Here is a 7,617-nt window from a genome sequence, read left to right on the forward strand (position 1 = left end):
TTCCTGGAGCTATTCCATCCCAGGTGCAGGACTTTGCATTTGCTGTTGTTGAACTTCATGAGGTTTATGACAACCCATTTATCCAGCCTGTCCAAGTCCCTCTGAACAGCATCCTTGGCCTCCAGCATACCGACTGCTCCTTCCGATTTGGTGTCATACAGTTTTTCTGAGAATGTATTCTGTCCCATCACAAAGATCGTTAATGAAGACATTAAACACTATGGCCCAGAACTGATCCCTGCGGGACTCCATTAGTTACTGGCTGCCGACTGGACTTTGCACCGCTCATCATCCCTCTTTGACCCCAGCAGCCCAGCTGATTTTCCACCCACCTTATCATCCACTTATTCAGCCTGTATCTCACCAATTTGGTGATAAGAAAACTATGGAACACTGTGTCAAAGGCCTTGCTAAAGCCAAGGTATGCAACATCCACAGCCTTTTCTTTGTCCACAGTGCCAGTCATCTTACCATGGAAAGAAATGAGGTTGGTCAGACATGCTTTGCCTTTGGTAAGTCCATGTTCGCTGTTCCCCATCACTTTCTTGTCCTTCATGTGTTTAGAAATGGCTTCTAAGATAATTTGCTCCATAAGATTCCCAGGGATCAAGGTGAGCCTGACAGACCTAGATCCTCCTTCTTGCCCTTCTTGAAGATGGGTGTGATGTTTGTCTTTTTCCAGTCATCAGGAACCTCCTCCAACTGCCATGACCTTTCGAAAATGACAGATAGTGTCATTGGCCAGCTCCCTCAGTACCTTTGGATGCATCTGCTCTGGTCCATGGCACTGTGTACATCCAGCTGAATTAAGTGATCCCTAACTTCACCATCTTCTACTGTGGGTACTGTTTCAGGCCCACAGACTCTGCCAGGAGGCTCAGGGACCTGGGAGATGTGAAAGAAAATCCTACCTATGAAAACTGAAGCAAACAAAGGCATTGTGGACCTCAGCCTTTTCTGTACTGCTTGCCACTAGGTCTCCTGCTCCATTTACCAATGGGCCCATGCTCTCCTTAGCCTTCCTTTTAGCACCAATGTCCTTACAGAAACCCTTCTTGCTGACCTTCACCTCCCTTGCTAGTTTCAGCTCCAGCTGAGTTTTGCCATTCATAACTCAATTTCAATATACTTGTATTACTCCCAAGTAGCCTGTTCCTGCTTCCAACTTCTGTTTACTACCTTTTCCTGGTTGCACTCAGTCTGGAGCTCCATGTTCACCCATGCTGAATTTCTGCCATGCCTGCTCAACTTTCTGCATACTGTAATGGACTGTTCTTGTGCTCTGAGGAGGCTGTCCTTGAAGATTATCCAGGTCTCCTGGGCCCCTTTGCCCTTCAGGGCAGTTTCCCATGGAATCCTGTCAAGCAGGTCCCTGAACAGGCCAAAATCTGCTCTTATGAAGCCCAGGGTTGTAATCCTCCTGTTTTTCATGCTCACTCCTCCTAGAAGCTTAAACTCTATAGTCTCATGTTTGGTGCAACCACATCTGCCCTCAACCTTTACATCTTTCAACCAGTTCTTCTTGTTGTTGAGTACCAGCTCCAATAGAACATCTCCCCTAGTCTGCTCATCAGTCACTTTCGTCAAGAAATTATCTGCAATACATTCCAGAAATCTCCTGGACTAGTTATACCCAGCCATATAGCCAGATAATGTAGTTGTTAAGGTCCCCTTTGAGTAACAAGGCCTGTGACTATGAGGCTTTCTCCAGCTGCCTTGAGAAGGCTTCATCTACCTTCTCTTCTTGTTCAGGTGGACTGAAGCAGACACCTACTACAAAATCACCCATGCTGGTTTGTCCTCTGTGCCTACGCTTTCTACTGGTTTGTCACCTGTCTCCAAGTATTCAAGCCACTCCTTTGAACAGAGCAGACCCTCCTCCTCACCTTCCTATCCCATCTTTCCCAAAGACCTTCTATCCATCCTTTGCAGCACTCCAATCATGAGAGCTATCCCACCAGATCTCCATAATCCTGGAGCAGTCATAGCTCTGCCATTGTGTGATATGTGCTAATTTGTTACATCAACTCGGGAAGTGATTTTACCATGAAACTAGGCACTAAGTACGGGCTATCACCACATGAACCCCACCCGAGATGACTGTACTGAGCCAGCAGAGCGATATTGCACTGTGAAATGTATGCGCACGACCTGAAGGGCACCACGCACAACGCAGAGGAAGACCCCAGCCTTCATCCCGACCCCCCCCAGCAACAGCCGGTGCAACCACAGAAGTTACAGGAAGTGCTACGTATATCTGGAACTAGAACCGCATATAAGGGGACTGTGAGCGGGGGATTGCGCGCGCCGTTGGTGGAGCAGGAGACTCCCCGGCCACCCAGCGCTGTTTTGCTTACTTGTAACTTGCTCAATTATTCTATTAAATTGGATTTTATGCAAACCAATTGGAGTGGTCGTGTTTGCCTAAAACAATTGCACATGGACCTCAAATTCCTCCTGCTTGTTCTCCATGCTGTGTGCACTTGTGAACAGGCATTTGAGCTGGGACCCAAATGCCCTAGTGCTGTTTTTGCAGGGGAAGTGTGAGAGCCTTCCCTGTCATACTGTCTCCCAAACACACCCTGTCTGACCCTTGTTCCCTCAACTTCTCTTCAGGTTATAGCAAGCTTGAGCTCTAGGTGTTGCATTATACTGATGTTTCTGAGGAAGACAGAAAATATCACGTAACAAAATACATTTAGCTAGCTGTGCAGCAGGAAAATCCCTGACACCTGCAGATGACTGCATGAAGCTCACAAGTGATAATTTATATATAGTGAGTTTATAGTGTATATAATACAATATAATTATATATAAATTTATGTAGTAAATTTATAAGCATTTATATTATCGATATCCTTAAATATGCGTAACTAGCTTTCATAGTTAATGAAAGCATACACTGTATTTAAGGTGAAATTTGATGGTAGAAAGTTCATTCTGTAATACTTGCAATATATTTCAATATCAGTAGGAAAACCAGCAGTTGGCCTACAGTGTCACAAAAGCCATCTTCACCACCCTAAGCATATTCAGAAAAGAATTTCCATGTCAGTCAGTACAAGCGGGATTAGGATTTGCCTGCTATTTTCTTTCCCACTCCTGTCCTAAATTACTTCCTAATCTGTCTTTGTAGCCATTGATCCCTTGCCATAGTTATGGTAAGACAGCTGTGGAGCTACAGAACAGAGAAGGGAAAAGAGTTTGGGCTTTCAAGAGTGAGCCTTCGCTACTGAAGAAAAGAGGCTTGCTATAGGAGCCCGTGCTCTGTGGAGCTGAAACTGGCCCACTAATGCACAGGACTGTCTGTCCTGGGACAGCCCTGGGAGCAGTGTCCTGGGAAGAAAGTTGACCTTCATTCTCAACACAGGCCACTCTTAACTCTTGTTCTTCTGTTTCTGCTGGTGCTTTCACACACACGCACACACACACACATTTCCATTCATATTGCATTCATATCAATCTGAATATTTCTTTTACAGATCTCTGCAACTTGTACAGCTTTAACACAGAGCCATAGTCAGCTTTATGCAAAGAGCTTCCTTTTCTTCTGTAGAGAAGTATAACTTCTCAAAAAAAAATCTGCCAAGAATACATTCATATTATGGAGTAAAAGGTCAGAGTGCCATTCTGGTTTTAAAGAAAGGCATTTCCCCAAACAAATTTAAAAAAAACAAACAAACATGGAAACAAAACTCTCTACTGTAATATCTGGAAGCTAAAACCAGTGAAACTGTTTCCACAGAACAAAAAAAACAAAACAACTTTAAAATCCTCATGCAGCTGCATACTCAGCCAGCAGCTGATTAGGCAGAAAATACAGAACGGGGAGAGTTGTATAAGAAATGGGGGAGGGATAAGAAAGCAAAGGTCCCAGCAAGTTGCTGCAAAATGCTATTTGAATCAATCTGGGGAAAACAGAGCAAGAGTAATGGTTGATTGCCATGTCAAGGAGAGAATAACTGTAAGGTAAGCCAAAGCTGAAACCTGAAAGAGGGGTCTCGAGAACCAGAACTGGGCTGGTGACGAGAGAAACTGAACTAGCACAACTGATGCATGCTGGAAAAGAGAGGAAGTCGGTTGGACGACATATTCCCAGAGTGTTACCACATACTTCAGCCATCCTCAAAGGGACAGAACTCCAGATTTGGTCAGAGGAACCAGTATGGGGATACCTGAGGCAACCCATGCTGTGCAGACTACGTAGAGTAGGAGCACCTCTTTTTCACATGCAGCAGAGCAGTTCCGCAGGGTTAAGTGTAACATCATATTGCAAGTTCAGACTTCAGATACATCAGGCAAGACAAAGGGTTTTTTCAAAATTCAGCTGCCTTCAGTTAGGCTGCAGAAGTTGCATTTAGGCATGCACGTTCAAAAGGTTGACTTCCAAAAGTATTACCTGCCTGCCATTCCTGCACACAGACTGGGGCTCAACCCACCTTGTCAAACTACACTCCAGTTAGCAAGTTGCTGCCCCTAAAGGAAAAAAACAACAACCCAGAAAACGAACAAAAACTAGTTTTCTTTCAGTTTATGAGCCTGTAGAAAATTAATGTAACAAAATCAGGAAAAGATCTTATGGGGGTGGGGGGATTATTTTACAAACTAAGTAAAGGGATTTTATGCATTCATGCTCACTCTCTCATAGGTTTCACTCAGTTCCTTCAATTTCATTCACAATTATTCATTTCTCACACTCTCACACTTCCATAGTCACAAGCCCAGCTGGTCTGGCCAGGATCTGTGTTGTGTCCAGCACAAAGGAAGATGGACACCAGCAATCACACCCTCCACCATATTTTTTGAGTTCTTCTGGAGTGGCAGTTGCAAACTGTGTTTTGTAGTGGTATTTCATACCCAGTATAAAAGTTAGTGGGACCCAATACTTACTATGGTGTCATCCTTTTGCTTCATAATCTGACTACTTCAGCCTCTATACACTTTAGGCCAGTGTTTTGCCCATTTGCTGTGTTTCTTCATTTTGAGTTTCCTAGGTTACAGTTTGTCTTCCAGTTGGACTAACACGAAAAGAAACAGCATTTGTTATGTGCTGTACCTTCCTGTCATCCTCACATTGCCACACTGCAGGGTCTTCTGCTGACAAGTTGCCTGTGCTATGGAGGGCAGGCCTTCTTGGCTTGAGAGAAACAATGCATTTCTCAGTTTTACTACCTTAAACTGTTTCTTTGGCTATCAGTACAGGCCATTCTTTTAACCCTTGTTCTGCTGTTTCTTCTGACACTTTCACACACCCATTTCATTTATACCAATCTTAGTATTTCTATTACAAGTCTCTGATAGTTGACTTGGCTTACTAAGGAATCAGATGAATACCAGAGCCAGGGCAAACAAGGAGATTTTACAGCTGGAAGCAGAGGACAACAGAAATAAGAGCGGTATAGGGATTGCATTTTTAGCAACAGCAAGAGGTTACATCAACTTAGCCATTTTTTACGGTTCTTAACTTTACGAAAATGGCTTGAAATCTTTGGACAGAATCACTCACTGCTCTGTGAAAAGAACACTGACTTGGGACTCCCTCATACAGCCATTCCTTCTGTTTCACACAGCTGTGTTGTTTCATACAAACAGGTACTCTTTGAAGAAGAAAATGGTGAGGAGGTCAAGTATTTGGGGCATTTGTATTTGCAGAACAATATACCAAGAGACAGGATAAATCCCGTAAAGTTTTTGTTTGTTTTCTCCCAGGACTGATCCAAAACACTTCTAAAGTAGATTTCAGGGCAATGCTTGTCAAGGTGGTACCTGCAGCTTCTTTTTGCTTGGAGTTCTTCAGTTTAGTTTCCCACTCCACACATGTTATACTGTTCCCAAAAAGTGGTCAATAAAGTTCCTCTGCCCACATAGTTCAGACTTCTGAGTGGATTAATGCACAAATGCATGTTTTCAGGGGAATGAGATGAAAAAAGAACAGAAGACAAATAAATATGACTGAAAGGCTTTTTTAAAATGCCTGATTCATGATTTCTCTAGTGTTTGGACTTTGCAGCGAAAACTGCTGGCTCACTGCCTAAACTATTTTCTACCTTTGCAGTCAGTCTTAAAACTATGTCAAGTATGGATCTGAGTTTTATTATCCTAGGCAACCTGATAATGCACATATGCAAGTCTAGAACATAAACCAGCCCAGAACCATCAATTTACTTTCCTAAAGCTAGAATCGATACAGTAAACTCCTCTTTCTATCCTTTCTTTCTATCATTTTATTTAAATTACTTCATTTGTTCAAGTATCATAGCAAGAAGGCAAATGTGGAAAAATACACCCATTGAAAAGTTCTCTCTATAACTTTCCATTCAAGAAAGAAACAGCAAAACCACAAACTACTGAACACATCAGTCCAGTTCTTTGAGGTGTTTCTCTTTCTATGAACTGAATAGCAATTGTTGATTGTGGTGCTGACTGTGTTGTTGACTATGTAGTTTTGCTTGCCTTTCAGATTAAGCACTAGTACCAAGCAACACAATTTGGCATTCACTTTACTTTCAAGGTTAAGTTCCCAGTACAGAGGGATCAGTTGATACTTACTGCTTCTTAAGCCTACATTGCTTAAAGTTTGAATACTCAAAATTCATCTCTAATGAACTCAGCACTCAACCTCCTCCCTCTCATATCTTTCTGATTCACATATTTGCCATGCTTCTCCTCAGTTTCATAATCCCTCCCAAACTCTACCTCAACATTAACAGGAGTTATTTACTTACTGGCTTCACGCCCTCTTGTCGGGACACAACTGTGGAAAACAGTATTGATTAGCAGCTAACTGGCAACCTGGAAGAATGAAAATTGCAAATTTTGCAATTGCAAAAAGTAGTTGCATAAACACTGGTATTACTTGGGTATGCATTTTTCCTGCATTATAGGCTTAAAGCTCTGTATTACATTTATATTAGTGTCGCACATATACTGATAGGAGAAGTTAGTAGATGAAAAGCGAGGAAAACCTTCAGTGGGCACCAGCGTAACTCAGGAACGTGCTGCGGGGAATGACCAGTCGGGATCCGCACTTGGCGCGTTATGCCCGGTAACAAAAGTAGAAAATGACGTGCCCTGCAGGCAGGGCGGCAGCACTTCATTGCCAAAGCCAAACGTCAGAAACCACACACGCACACACACAAAAAAAACAGGTATTAAAAAACAAACAGACAGACAAACAACTTTCAGTCCCGCCTTTGCATGTATTTCCGTGGTTGTCAGCGGATACAACCCGCTGGTTTCCCTCACCGCCCGCGGCGCTGCGCAGGCGGCCGTTACGCGGCGGGGGGGGACGGCCCCGGCGCTCTCCCAGCCGCGGCCGCGAGGAGCGGGGCGGCCCCGCCGGCGCCCGCCCCCCGGCTCCCTCCCTCTCTTCACCCCGGCGGCGGCCAGCCCCAGCACAGTTTGTCTCCTTCCCGGCTGGGGGAAGCTCATTCGGGGCGCGGGGCGGCCCTACTCTTTCCTCCTCCCCCAGCTCTCTCTGATACCTGCGGCACCCGCTTTATGAGGAGAGAGGAGCGCTGCGCCCCCCGCAGCCCGGCCCGTCTCCGCCTTCAAGTTTCGATTCCTTCGGGAGCGCGGCCGGGCGACGCCTGCGGAGACCCGCCCCTTCCCGCCCCG

The 7,617-nt window shown here is 44.6% G+C and overlaps 1 long non-coding RNA gene across 2 annotated transcripts; it reads right to left on the bottom strand.

Moving 5' to 3' along the window:
• Positions 1 to 5,628: 5,628 nt before the first annotated feature.
• On the bottom strand, positions 5,629 to 7,566 carry LOC106488816 (uncharacterized). Of its 2 annotated transcripts, none has more exons than XR_010885648.1 (3): positions 7,485 to 7,566; positions 6,726 to 6,792; positions 5,629 to 5,877 (listed from the first exon to the last, which is right to left on the bottom strand). It is a non-coding gene; the product is annotated as an uncharacterized lncRNA (long non-coding RNA). The 2 variants fall into 2 exon arrangements; XR_001293291.2 differs by lacking the exon at positions 7,485 to 7,566 and adding an exon at positions 6,966 to 7,269.
• Positions 7,567 to 7,617: the final 51 nt, after the last annotated feature.

This window comes from Apteryx mantelli, chromosome 1 (assembly GCF_036417845.1).
Source record: "Apteryx mantelli isolate bAptMan1 chromosome 1, bAptMan1.hap1, whole genome shotgun sequence".
NCBI lineage: Eukaryota > Metazoa > Chordata > Aves > Apterygiformes > Apterygidae > Apteryx > Apteryx mantelli.